The sequence below is a fragment of the Vanessa tameamea genome, chromosome 28 (genome assembly GCF_037043105.1).
Source record: "Vanessa tameamea isolate UH-Manoa-2023 chromosome 28, ilVanTame1 primary haplotype, whole genome shotgun sequence".
Taxonomy (NCBI): domain Eukaryota; kingdom Metazoa; phylum Arthropoda; class Insecta; order Lepidoptera; family Nymphalidae; genus Vanessa; species Vanessa tameamea.
The window spans coordinates 5,200,217-5,215,613 of NC_087336.1; the positions used below are offsets into that span (position 1 = coordinate 5,200,217).

A 15,397-nucleotide genomic window follows, 5' to 3' on the forward strand; every position below is an offset into this window, starting at 1 on the left:
TTTTTTAAATATGTGTAATAGCTCCGGATACAAGTATTTTACAAATATACCAGTCAGATGTAGTTTTACTGTTTTGTTAGTCTAGTGGCTAGATATAAGGCAGCAGATCCGAAGGTCCTGGGTTCAAATCTCAGGTCAGAAGAGTGTACACTCCCGTACCTCGGAAAGTATGTAAAGCCGTTGGACCTTCGCCAGAACTTTTCCCGGTTGTGTCGGATTCGCCTTCCATCGAATTAAGACTAGAGGGAATATATAATTCGTAAAACATTTTATTCATTCTTCATGGTTATTTGAAAATGACAAATGTATATAAAAAATGAATAAAGTGTACATTCATTTAAACCAAAAGTTTTATAGACCTGTAAACTATAGTTTAGAGTGCGGCATTTATCAAACATTGCTATTATCTATATTGTACATCATCTTAATTTTTTTATACTATGTATAATAGAAAAATAAACTTTTTAGAAAACTTAATATAAAATGGAGTTAATAACTGTATTTATTTTTATTCATCAGAAATTTAGGGGTAAAAATTGGAAGTTGGTATCACTTTAATTTTTTAAATATTTTCACAAATAATTATTAATTTTATAAATCAAGTTTTAAATAAAGGTTTATTATTCATATAATTATAGAAATAAGTTAGATAAAACAACAAAATTATTTGGTTTTGCAATGTGTCATGAAATAAAAAAAAATGTATGATTAATCTGTGTTCAAAAACTTGACTTATATTTACTTTATAATCTATGTATGTCTTGCTCCAGCGGTCAGCGCAGTGCTGTCTCGCGAGTGTCATAAAAAGAAAATCGTAAAAAACTGTATGAGTATTGTGTTAAATAAACTGTATTTGTTGACGTCTGTGTTTATTATTACGTAAACTATTGAATGGGAAATCGTCAAGGTGCCGGCAGATCTTCATCTCGTTTATACAGGTCAGTGTAACATTATGGTAATAACGAATACTACGATGTCTTTATTTGGATGCCGGATCGCGTCTCTTCTCCAGTGTCGGCTTGCTAAATATCGCATTTATTGCGGCCGTAACTAGCCTCAATATAGGCACGTTTAGCCCACGCGCTTGGCCGATATCTGACTCGTTGAAATAATTATAACTTTCGGTCAACGAAATATTACTCAATTAAACAATAAATCTAGCAGAGATCTGTTAGTATACTGCCCAAAAATCGGAAATACGATTCGATTTTTGCACTGTATTCATTGAATAGTGTCATTAAAAAATCGGAAGTAATTTTTTCTATCTGTTACTATTGTATTTTGGCGCGTTTACAAACAATCTCTGCCCTTTACAAAATTCATTGTACTTTTTTAGGTGTAATATTTTTTTAACCCTTAAAAAACTTTCAGTGTTATTTGTTGATATCAATATAAAATACGTATTTTTAATGAAAGAAAATCTGAACATTACTACTTATTATATTTTTTATTCCAATAAATATGAATATCAGTATGTTAAACATATTAAAATTTTATAATTAATTTCTCTTTAAACCTTAACATTTAAATCAATAACATATTCTATAAATAAACCCTTATATTATATATGTACATGTTTTTTTCTATAACAATATATTTACAAAATAATATTAATAAAAAAATGTGAACATACAAAAATAAATACATTGAGGTAAAATATTCTTAAAAGTTGTATATATAGATTAAGTAATACTCCTAGAATTCCTATTGCTTTTCAAAAACAGTGTTGTAATGGTTTAATGTAAATGATGGCAAAACTAATTTAACACCACACAGCATTAAATGAATTCATTTGGCCTACATAAACATTTTAAATCTGTATTTGCATAATATTTTGGTTGTAGAAAGTGTATTCAGTATTGTATATGAAATTAACAATAATAAACATTAAATTTTCTTAAATATAAGAATGTCATATGTTTTATTGGTATTTAATATTATGTTGGATAAACATTGAAAGTCGTGTCATTTGGTTTATGGCAGAATAGAATACAGCCATTTAATTAATGGAATAAATTTGTTATGGCAATATATGTCTGAGTCTGAGCGAATAAGATTTTAAACTGTATTAAAAAAAAATGTTTGTTCCCTATGTGTAGCTAAACTATTCATCCAATTGAAAAAAATGAAGATTCCTGGTTAAAAAAACACAGAATTTTTCATACTATATTTGTTCTTTAATATATATTTTTTTATATAAATCCTTATTTAAGGGAAGCTCCTATTTCATATAGATATAACATACAATATTCAACACTAGTGACCAATTCTGACTTTTCACATTTGTAATTTATTAATAAAGAAAATTATATGATATAAACATAATTATTATACTATATAACAAATATAGTACTCAGGAATAATGTAGCTATCTACCAATGAAGAAAATTTTAGAATTGGATCATTAATTTTCTACATAAAAACAAACAAATTTTACTGAAACTACTGCTATTTGCTGACCTGAATTAAGTTAGGCCATTTTCTGTCATCAAAACATTTTGTTAATCTATGTTGTAGAAAGTTAACCTGTTAGAATATTTCTTCTATATATGGAAAATCCAGAATGTACATGAAGTCTATCTACTGTATAGACTACTGGTTCATGTTTGATAATATTTAAAGATAATAATAAAAAAAAAATTGTATCTATGCCAAGTAACATTGTATATGGTAAACTTTTTCATTTGAAGATTTCCTTGAAGTTTGATTTGGCAAATAAACCTAATTATTAATTCCGTCGAAATTATCTTGACTCTTGATATTTAAAATATTGTTGCTCATTAAATAATCTAACAATAACAGAAACTATGAATAAGTTATTCGGATTTTACATATTTTAATTTTTTTTTTTAGATTACTTCCTTTTTTAGAATGGATTAAATTAAAATTAAAATATATTATATTCAAGTAGGCTTTTACAAGCATTTTTGAATTGTAGTTTTAGAAACTATATGAAGCGAAGCCAGCACCAGTTCGGAATGTAGATTCTACCGAGAAGAACCATAATTTAGACAGACTGGAAAATAGACCACCTGGTTGTAAATGAGAACCGATAGTTGTTTTTGCCTGTCAGCTTAACTATTTTAATAATCATTAGGAGGTTAGAGTAAAAATAATAAAGATAGATTGACAATCCACTGAAGTAAGTAATAACCAGTAATAGGATTTTTTTTTTATAGTAAAAGATATATAAATATCTACACTATAATATATAAATAAATAAAAAACATGGTAAATATCCCATTTCAAATACTTACAGTAATAAAAATAACCGTGTCAATTGAAAATCTTATATATAAATACTATTTACAAGTTTTGCGTATAAAAATAATTTTATAATTCAATGATAATAACAATATTTTTATAAATGAGTGCAGAATTACAAATAAGAGTAAGTAACTTATTTTATAAAAATATTTTATTTGATATTATGTTTGCAGAATCCGAATTACAAACATATTGTATCATCTAACTGCCATAAAAGTTATAAAATTATCATTCAGAAGCGCTTGTAATAGCCGACTTGATTAAAATATTGTATTTTTAATTTAATTAATATAATGAATTAATTTTAACCGATTAATTATAATAAAAAAAAAGTGTGACTCACCCTTTTTTTTTGATATAAGTAAATTAAACTCTAATTAATTTACTTCAGTATGTGTATACAGTATTGTAGGTATATTCATTATCGGAATAACGACGTGTGAAAATGCTTCGCTAAAATCAACTTGAAGCTGCTTTCATCTATTGAGCATCCAGTTCTATCTCCCTCAATACATGAATGTGTTCACTGAATGAAAGAGCCGAGATCTTGAAAGAGAAGAGTGCGTTTTAACCAATGATTGCGGGTTAAAACCCAGGCAAGCACCACTGAATTTTCAGGTGCTTAATTTTTGTTTAATGCTTGAGGAAACCTGCGTGTGTCTAATTTCAACGAAATTCTGCAACATGTGTATATCCTCCAACCCACATTGGAGGAGCGTGATGGAATATACTCCAAACTATCACCTCAAAGGTGGCCTTAGCCCAGTAGTGGGAAATATACAGGCTCCTACTGTGTGTTTACTGTACGATGCTTCCGACGATCCATTACAGCAATGAGGCAGATAGTTGGTGCTATACACACTCACGAAAGCTCCATCAGTGTCCTGACCGCGTTATTATCTCTGAATCGCCAGTCGCCTATTCATGCCAGCCGAGTGTAATTGACCTGGATACTGCAAGTGTAAAATGACTGGCAATTAGATTTAAATAGCTTCTCAAACTTACTTAAGAGCTTGAACAATGTGAAAATCTACGAGCAAGCTTGTTAAAGCGAAAAGTCAACGACCTCCGTTCCCCTTTTATATCACAATTTCTTTAATCCTCGAAGACCTTAATATTTAAACTAGCTGATTCTTAGTTGTATTTGAGTTCAGGCCTCGCCGCGTCAAAACCACAGACCGACAGAAGTCTTCTTTGAACATTAATCGATGAGCTGAGTAGCAATGCACCATCAGAGCATATCTTTTTTGAGCTGATTTTCGTACAGTTTCAAGAGTCTCGTGCTCAAAACTAAGATACTGGTTTAGTAGCCTAGGAAGTCGTGATTTTTGTCTCTCATTTCCCCAGAGATTTTCCTTGCTTAAAATCTGTGATATAGTGTCGTGAATTATTACGTTTATTTCGTGTTCATTGTAAAGCTGCTTTTTTAATAATTCTTCTGTGCTAAGGAGAGGTTTAACGTCAAGGTATGTGCTCGATCTTCAGTGTAAGTATGAATTCCCACTCATACTGGGCTACTCAGGTTGGTCGACGACTCATTTACATCCTTGTTTCACAAATCATGCACAACAACGCCTTATAGTTGGTAGACTATATCTAAACTTGCTTTGACGTCCACAATTTGCAGACGTATAGGACCGCTGTCCAGATACATATGATATTTCTTAAGTTCACTGTTAAATGAAATATCTACAACGGTGTTTCTTCTGTTCTCAACTCGTAACCTTCAACTCAACCCAAATGTTAACAGACGAATGATCACGTGGAGTACTTGTATAAGTAGTATTATGACATCTACGTGATCAAATCTAACAGGTAAAATTTTATTAACATTGAGTCCTTTAATATATGCAAATATGAATTAAAAAAAAAAGTGAATAAATCTTGACCGCGTGGAACGGTGGCGCAAATTCTAGCAGAATTTTCCGTTGAATCATATCGGTAACCTGATTTGCATGAACTACCAACTGTTAGATCCAAATATTCGTGTCTTATGTTCAATTTTTTTTTGTTCCATTTGCTATTGGACCTTGGTGTAGTGCAAAAAGCTTCGCCTTATTTCTTGGTGACAGGAGGGCTGGTTCGCTTTTTGCCCAGAGGATCGGAATTGCGATTCAACGGAGAAATGCTGCTAGAATTCTTGCCACCATTCCGCGCGTCACGTTTTCAACAGCTATTTTTGAATTTGGTGTGTATAGTTATCGTCTGTTTATTTAAACGTGTGAGTTTTCTAAAACAAAATCGTATTTAATTTGAATTGATTGTGACGATTTTTCCCCTTACTACTGGCTGTCTTATAATCAGATCGCAGAAAAAGATAGACATACGAATCCTAATTAAATTAGTATTAGGCAGGCTGTCTGACCACTGAATTTTCATTATTTATATTAATTTATGTTTGTAATTCCTATCGTGGTCGCCGTTGAAGCAAAACGTCGTGAGGAAAATTGCATGTTAAAACCGCCATTGGAGTATCGTCGTGCATTTAGCCTCATACCTTCTTAGGGAGAGGAGGTCTTAGCCCACAAGTGGGGTATTAACAAGCTGTTACTTTCCCTTTACGATAACATAACATTAAATAATCACTGGAGTGATTGACACAATTATATTAGTTAAATTTTCTCCTATTTAAAATATATTGACCGACCACCGCGTGTAACAGGATTTACTTGTAACGGGTAATATCGTATTAGGTATACAGCTTGAAATCCATTTAAAATGGCTTCATTTCAATAATATACATTGTTCTCATAATCGTTTTCAAGTTCATCGTCTACGTTTTCGCTGTGTAATTGCTTAAGTTAAATATATATGTATGTATCTAAATATACCTAAAATTATTTCGTGTCTCTTAGAAAGGACACTTTACTTTTTGTTTTTATCAAAACATTCAAACAACGCCCGCGTCTTCCCGTTTTAGGAATTGGTCTTCTTTTCTCGGGCTCCAAACTTGCTTCATAACAAATTTCATCGAATTCGGTTCAGTGGGTTGACCGCGAAAGAGCAACAGACAGACAGATAGCCATACAGGCAGACAGAGTTACTTTCGCATTTGTAATATTAAATATTTAGCCTATGTTCTTGGAGTTCAAGCTTGCTTCCTACAAATTTCATCGAATTCGGTTCAGTGGGTTGACCGTGAAAGAGCAACAGACAGAGTTACTATCGCGTTTATAATATTAATATAGATCACTTAGAACCGCCCAGGTATTTATTTTTAATACAAAAAATATATATTAATGACTATTTTTTTTTTTTTTTATATATATCTGCACTACGAAATTGGATTGTTGAACAGGTGGGCTTAACGCTACTACAATCTCGACCAGCCACCTCAAAAAGTATAAGATCATTTGTTATTAGATGTACGAAATGAAAGTATATATTATAACATAAGTTATATAATATATATACGCACATATATAAGTGATCCTAGGAATATTAAAAAGTAAGAGACTACGGAGGTTCGATTATATGGTATCGTTTCTGTTTACCGAGAACTGTATATGCTGAATTCGCAGAAGATTAGACGATCGAAAATATTTGCGCAATGAAGCGACGAGAAGTATAATGCATCAGCCACACTGTGCGACCAAGCGTAACAATTAATCATCGGTACGATCAAAATGTTGTGGAATGTCTTTGTTCATATTTTACTTATTCTATAAATCGAATATTTAAATTAAATCAAATTATACTTTACTCAAGTAGGATTTTTTTACAAACTATATTAAGTGAAGCTACCACCGGTCCGGAATGTAGATTCTACCGAGAAGAACCAGCCAGTACCTCAGTAGTACTCTTTTTCAACACTTAAAATACAAATTTTGTACATGTTACTAAAATCCATGTATCGATATTTGAAGTAGATCAGTAAATAGAGAAAAATGTACTGATTATATTCAAACGCAGTGTTTATCTGACCATGTTATGAAATATAGACCATGTCGGTACTTAGTGAGCGTACTTGCAGTTGCTGATTATAAAAAAATCTATTATCAAACTGTGTTTCGCGTATTAGCGTAGTTAAAATCAAACTTAACCGGTTAAAACCGGAAACCCGGTAACGTTAAAAGTATGTCTGGAACAGTCTTAATATATCCTTGAAAACGGACAAACGTCGGTATTACTGAATTCTATTCGCGTGATATATTTTTTTTTCATTGCCGAAAGTTATATAATGTTCTATATATAATAATGCGTTATCGTCCAATGCTGTCTGGGTGTGTCATGTACAATTTGGCGTAGGTCAGTGGGCCAGTAATGTATCGCGTCATAAGTCACATAAATATCTCACATGCTTAAAGATACATTGCGTGTGTGCGTGTCTATAATTAGGCACGTAGAATTTGTTCGCGATGTTTTTTTATTGATTAAATTTTTCGGATTTTTTGGAAAAACGGTGTTTTTTTATTTTTTTGGGAATTAATTTTCTAATATTCTATTCTATGCTAGTAGATGAAACGCTAAAGATAAATAAACCTTAGACTTATGTACGTATTCCATGCAATTTGCTGTCTCCGTTATATTGTACACTACTAACAGTTCTTGATTAATGTATCATCATCATCCTGCTGCCCTTATCCCAATCTACTCGGGGTCGGGGCAGCATGTCTTCCTCTTCCATACATGATTAATGTATTAATCTTCTTGATTAATATATCTTTATTTATAATATAACACTATTCCACTCAACTGCTTATATCCAGTTTAATTTTACTTCCAAAGTTTCGATGACAGGTCGACGTTGAAAACGCAATTTCTTCGCAAATCCATAATGTATATCATAGATTAAAAAAGCTCTCGACCAATGATATCGCGTCAATTCGATGTCAAATGTTGTTTATTTGGTTTCTGTCTTTTTGTGGTTGGAATAGTCTATTAGAATATATCTGTTAGTGTTATATAGTGGTTAGAACGCGTGCATCTTAACCGGTGATTTCGGGTTCAAACTCAGGCAGGCAGACCACTGAATTTTCATGTACTTAATTTGTGTTTATAATTAATCTCGTGCTCGGCGGTGAAGTAAAACATCCTGAGGAAACCTGCATGTGTCTAATTTCAACGAAATTCTGCCACATGTGTATTCCACCAACCCGCATTGGAGCAACGTGGTGGAATATGCTCCAAACCTTCTCCTCAAAGGGAGAGGAGGCCTTAGTCCAGCAGTGGGAAATTCTGTAAATACTGTTAATGTAATATATGTTTGGCAGTATGGTGGGGTGGGGTGAAGTAAGGATACAATAATTGAGGTTTTCACCAATCAATCAAAATTTTACACAGAATAATGAACTCTTGCGATATCGATATCCTAAAATAAAATCTACGAGCGTTTCTACGAGTATTTATGACTTCCAATTAAACTTATATATCTTGCACGAGTTAACTAGTATTATTGTGAAGAAGCCGGTATCTGGAAGACCAAAATATTTCTGCAAGATTTCTGCAAAAAGATAAAAGATTTCTGCAAAAAAATAAAATAAAAGACTGATGTTATCTTTGTTCTCATAATATATTGACGCACTTAATATGGTTTTGGCCGAGATGGCCCAGTGGTTAGAATGCGTGCATCTCAACCGATGATTTCGGGTTCAAACCCAGGCAAGCACCACTGAATTTTCAGGTGCTTAATTCGTGTTTGTAATCCATCTCGTTCTCGGCGGTGAAGGAAAACATCGTGAGGAAACCTGCATGTGTCAATTTCAACGAAATTCTACATGTGTATCCAACCCTTATTGGTGATGAATCAATAGTGTGGTGGAATATGCTCCAAATCTCAAAGGGAGAGGAGGCCTTATTCCAGCAGTGGGAAATTTACAGTCTGCTATTATTAGTATAAGATGTTCTTGCGATTTTTTTTTAAAGTCATATTTTTTAACACCAAGATAAGTATATAAGTTTATATACAATACATTTTAGATGACTATCAAACGAAATATATATCAGGTACTGGCTAATCTACCTAGGCAAATAATTATCTGATATTATTAAAACATCCAGTGAATATTCAAGTCGGAAATGTAACGATACGTTCATCACGGTCGCCATTTTGTTTTAATTGAGGAAAGTCGTATTTAACACGTCAAATGTCGAAACATTATTATGATGTATTGAATAACAATAGCCGGCAATGAATCGTAACCGTGACGGAGGTCACGGGTTCGATTTTTGACGTCGCGTATTCTTGTCGATATCTCGCGTCGACTAATATAGATCTGATTTACTTGTAATGTTTAAATTAATTCATTGGCAACGCCTAAATGTCATTGAAATTTTCTTGTATACATATATATCTATGTACGTATAATAAAATTGCAGTGTCTGTTTGTAATATTAAAATAACCGCTTTTAACTAAACGTATACACGATACTTATACCTACATATTTTTTTTCCCGGAATCTCTGGAACGGTTGGACCAATTTTTTTTTGTTTAATTCAAACGCGCACGAAGTCCCAGGCACAGCTAGTATAATTATATATATGACTTAATTAAACTGGCCGTCAAACCGTTCGGAAAACAAAAGCTTTGTTGATTTTTTTTTAGAGTGATCGACTATGAAAACTAAGTTAAATACTTACAAAGAATTTTCTACTTGCTAGTGATATTATTCGCTTGTCAGAATTAGCCGTGACTAAAATGATAATGTTTTTAAATTTTGTTATAGTCGTGCCCTCTGAGCGACAAACAGACATACATAAATTAGCATCGAATTAAAAATATCATCATTTAACGTCCTGTTGATGGAAATTTTTCACTTGAAAAAAATAACCTGAAGTTTTTATTGGAACGAAATTATTTTATTCGTCTTACAGTAGAGTGGACTGGTAGAAATCGTCACGTAAGGAAAGCTACCTCACCCTCTCTATTTCTCTTTGTCTCTGTCTAATTTATACGGTTTTATATACTTAATATGCTATTTGACAATGCGGAAAATAAAGTGTCAATTATTGTAATCAGTATATATTATGAGTTTAAAAATTGTTATTTATTAACAAAAGTTGAAAATAATAATTAATTTATTCAAAAATCCATAAATAAAAATGCATTATTTTAAACGTTTGTCACGTGACACAAAACGCTCCTGATTGGTCGGGTTTATGATGACGTCACTTGCTTTTTTTCAGCAAATATGTACTAGAATTAAAAAAACAACTTTTACTGGGTTCCTTAACCTCTACTAAATAATATAAAATGGATTTTAAAAACCAGTCAAACAGCCTATTATTATTTTTTTGTTATATGAGGGATAAATAGGAATATTAGTAATACCTTAACTAAATTGGTTGGGCGTTGCTACTTTTCTTTAAAGAAAGAAAATCATTTTCTTTGTTATATAATTATGAGTTTTGAACCCTCCGAAAGGAATAGACTTTTTATGCCTCACACGTGACAACCGACCCCCCCCCCCCCCCTAAAACGCGATCATATCTGCGGGTGATAACTCATAATCACGAAAACGACTATTATATTTTAAGTCTGTTAGGAATTGGTGTCTGGGTAGTAACCACTCAGTCATCAGATATTCTACCGTCAAACAGCAATACTTAGTATTCTTGTGTTCACGTTTGGAGAGCGAGTGAGTCAGTGTAATTACAAAGGACACAACTTTAACCAAACGTACCAAGTATTGGCTACGTCAGGTATAATTAATGTTTCTGACATTGCCCTTGTCTATGGGCTCAACATTTAGAACATTAGCCAGATTTCGTATTTAGTTCATTAAAAAAAATAAAAGTGAGGGAAATAACGACAGGATATTTAAGTAAGTGTATTTTTAGTTGAACAACTAAGAATCTAGTTGACGCAATATTGAATGAACTCACAGACAAGTATCCACTATATTGACATAATCCGACCCAGTGGGCCGACTGCCAAAGTTACTCACGACGTTATATGTGATACGCAGCCAGTGGCTCCCATATTTTTTATTATATATCATCATTGAACGGCTCACCTGTAAATATGTCGCTAGAATCTTTTCCAGTCGAAGAAGGATTTAAGGTGAATGAGGTCAGCCAACTACGCAAATACAGTTGCGTCCTCTATTCCCTCACTCCCATTACGCAAATCCGACATGGAGGGAAGAGTTCAGGCTCAGAGCGAACGGTCTCACGTGCTCTACGAAGCACGGAAGTGTACACACTTCCAACTTCTAGACTCCAGGCTGGTAATGAGTATCTTGATTATGATGACCACCGTAGTAGGGTGTACACCGGTTTTCATGGGTACGCCACTCCGAGGTCCCGGGTTCGATTCCCGGCCGAGTCGATGTGGAAAAAGTTCATTAATTTTCTATATTGTCTTGGGTCTGGGTGTATGTGCTACCGTCGTTACTTCTGATTTGCAACAACACAAGTGCTTTAGCTACTTACATTGGGAACAGAGTAATGTATGTGATGTTGTCCAATATTTATATTTATTTATATCTTAATATAGAAAACCCAATAGGGTTTGAACCCAAAACATCAGGATTTGCAGCCTTATATATAGCTACTAGACCAATAAGGCTAAATAATTATTTCATTCATCCTTATTTAGATTATTCTACGACTTATAAATACAAACATTTCTTCCCTGTAATGAATATTCCCTGTAATCATATAAAGTCCTAAGTTGTAGTATGTTATGTGGACGGAAAACTTGTTAAGTTTAAAAAGAGGTTTGTAATTAAAAAATATGAAGATTTATAAAACACGCGCGTGTTTATGTCATTTAAATTTGAATTAAGAACAATCTTTAACGATTACTATATTATAATATATTAAATTGTTCTTTTTTTTTTTTTGTTGTTTATGATTTCTTAACGCTTATTAAATGTTGAGAGTGTGGGATGAGGAAATGCCTCTGACTTACAGAAGTCAAAAATAATCAAAAGAAAATATATTCATCATCATCAGCCCGTTTTGGTCCACTTTTATTTTCACGCTGGAAAAACCATCTTACGTGTTTCACTTGAAATATGGGGGTAGGGGAGGGTTAAATAACATTGCTAACATATTCACAAAAACTATTGTAATATTTGTAAATTGACCTTGTGTGAACGCAGCTTTCATGGTTCGCGCAAGTGTAACCGAGCATTCATTCATTTCATTCATTAGCAGCCTGTAAATTATAACATAGGAAACTAATGAACTTTTTCTACATCGACTCGGCCGGGAATCGAACCCGGGACCTCGGAGTGGCGTACCCATGATAACCGGTGTACACACTACTCGACCACGGAGGATATATATTATATTTAAATATCAGCTCGCTGTCCAGACACACCGCCTTCACCGCGCGCCCATTTTTATATATATCTTATTTTCCCGCGCTTTTTGCGATGTGTGTCACTCGAGATGACAGACGCATATCTACACAGATAATATATATTTATATAAAATATAAATCTAAGATTCAATAATATGCTAATATTATAATTCTATGTATACTACAGTAGACATTTGAGATAAACTCGGAAATAAAGTTGTGTGCAATAAAGTGTTTATAAATAAATAAAAAATAAAGTTTTTTTTTTTTTAATAGTTGGGCATTGTGGCACAGGAACGATTAGATAGTGACCAATCACAGACATAGGCTTCGTAAGACATATTAACCATTCCTTACTAGGTCAGTGCGTTATGAATTGGTAACTAAGATGTTATGTCCCTTACGTCTGTAGTTGCACTGGTTCACTCGCCCTTCAAACCGAAACCCAGCAAAACTAATTATTGCTCCTCTTATATACCCATGCACAAAATTCTATCACCAGTTCTATAAACATACGTGACCGTTTTCAGCAATGGCGTCGGTCTGCACAAGTGTGTGAAACTTCGAGTTTATACAACAGGTTGTTTTGTTTTGATTTCATTTCATTGTAAACTGCAAGTCAATCATCTTGTTAAATTTGGCGCCGAAATGATGAAACTTTTTAATGTCAAATAGTGTACATTAGTTCAGTTAGAATTGGAGTTTGTCGATAACTATTTGTTTTCATTTTGTTTACGTTTTTCATTTTATGTAAATTGCAATCAAGTGTCCTCTTTAATTTTCTGCAACAGAACATCTACGGCTGGAGCTCTTTAAAATGAGACCATGAGTGATTTTTTTTATGTGCAGCTATCGTCCCATAATCACTGGGATAATCGGCTTACGCTATCAAAATATAAGAAACACTATTGACATTTACAAGACTTGTTTTCCCTGCCCGGGTCCCAATCTATTTGGGGGGCGCAGCATGTCTTTCTCCTTCCATTCTCCTCTATTATTCGTCATCTGATCGTTTACATCCCTCTTCCTTATCCCTCCTCACACTCTCCATCCAGGTTTTCTTAGGTCGTCCTCTCCCTCCCTCCATCTACGCCCATGCTCTTTCAATTAAACAAATTTCTTTCTTCTTTTTCTTTAAAAAATCAAGTTAAGTAATTCTAATAAAGAGTGTATATACGCTGATAAATCAAATAATAAAATCTTAAATTAGCAGAATCATAGAAAATAAAAATAAATTATATAATTGAAAGGATAATACCTGATACGGTCGGAAAGAGTTCAGGTGCTGGACCGAGGGCGCGGCAAGTCCTGTACTGATGTGTTTGCTTTTTCCGTTGGTGGTGGCTTTATGTACGCCATTTGGGTGGCAATAATTATAAAACTTCGCCTGTTCTGTGTCTGTTACTCTTTTTTGAACCGATTTTGAATCTCCATATTATTTGTAAATACATTAATTATTTCAAACTAAATACTACCAATAAAAAATAAGTAGGTAATCTTGTAATCTATAGAGTATTAAATGGGAAAAAAGTTTATATAAAACCTTTTTTTGTTCAACGTCGTCTAATTGGCTTTAAGAAAAAAAAACGAATATAATTCGAATTCAACAAGAGGGCGCGAACAATTCGCCTAATGGAGCGTAATTTGAAATTGGAACTGTCGCAAAAACTCATCCTTCCTGCTTCCGCATTGGTCAGTTGTTCCCGCGAATTTGTCGTATATAAATGCTGTTTGTTGTTATCTTTAATCAGTCGTGGGATGAACGTCAATCCTGGATTGCTTGGATTATATGATAATTGGTAAGTATTTTAGAATTAATATTATAATTTATTAGGAGCAAAATTAAGAAGCAAATAATAAATGTTATAAAAAGCTTTATATTCTAACATAGCCGTTACCAGTATATATATTTTTTGTTTTTAATATTAGATTTTATAAATTTAAAAGTGGTTTTTGGACTTTGTGCAATCCCGTTTGGGTAGGTACCAGTCAATTATAACATGTTACCACCAAACAGCAATACTTAGTTTTGTTTCGGTTAGAAGCCTGAGTGAGCCGGTGATCGACATCATTGTCGGAAACTATCTGGTACAATCTGATTCTAGAATATATTTTTTCAATTCAATAAGAGCGTATGTCGCTCGTGTAATGTTCGTAAGCCGATTTACGGTATACACTTTAAATGTTATAATTGTTACAGTGAATGTCGCTTATCACTTTCTGATATTTTCCGATCGTGTTCTGCGGTCAATTAAGAGTAGACGAGAAAAGTTTGGACGTGATTTATCTTTAAATACTAATACATAACTCGTTGGATTCTGAAACAAATGTTATTATTATGACTGAAACCTTAAAACGCGCAGAATTTTCCGGTATCATTTTTATGTATATTGCTTTACTAGTTTTTTTTCAGTTAGACTTAAAGTATCAGAAATAGATTTAAAAAATATATAATTACATATCTCTAACTTCTAATTTAAGCTTAAAAGTCTAAATAAATACAACACAATAAAGACTATTAAAAAAGTCGCTCTAATATCGACCTTTATGTCCGAGCCCAAAAAGAAAAAATAATGGCGGTTCGATTCAGATTAGCGCGCTTTTTTTTTTTTAATATTTCCAGTCAGTTTTATGGACAAAGGAATCTTCTCAACATATTTTATATAATACAACTCGACTTCACGTCCGACGCGACTCATAACATGAAAGTCCAAAGTCCAAGTCCGTTGTAACTGTTTTGTTTAAATTAGGCTACGGTTACAAAAGTTACATTTCTCGTCTTTCAAATATTATCACATGAGCGCTTATTAGCGTAAACGACTTGTATAAACAAGATATTCTCTGACACACAAAACTATAACGTATGAATATGTTCTCGT

General features: G+C 32.9%; 2 protein-coding genes across 2 annotated transcripts in view; one reads left to right on the forward strand and one right to left on the reverse strand.

The window, feature by feature from the left end:
• The window catches only part of LOC113391874 (polyhomeotic-proximal chromatin protein-like), a 270,704-nt gene that overhangs the window by 194,866 nt on the left and 60,441 nt on the right, over positions 1–15,397 (reverse strand). The gene's annotated exons all lie outside the window — the stretch shown is intronic.
• LOC113391887 (zinc transporter foi) overlaps positions 765–15,397 on the forward strand; it is a 43,105-nt gene continuing 28,472 nt past the window's right edge. Inside the window, exon 1 of the mRNA XM_026628014.2 lies at positions 765–938. The gene's annotated coding sequence lies outside the window, so the exon portion shown is untranslated. The remainder of the gene's footprint in view (positions 939–15,397) is intronic.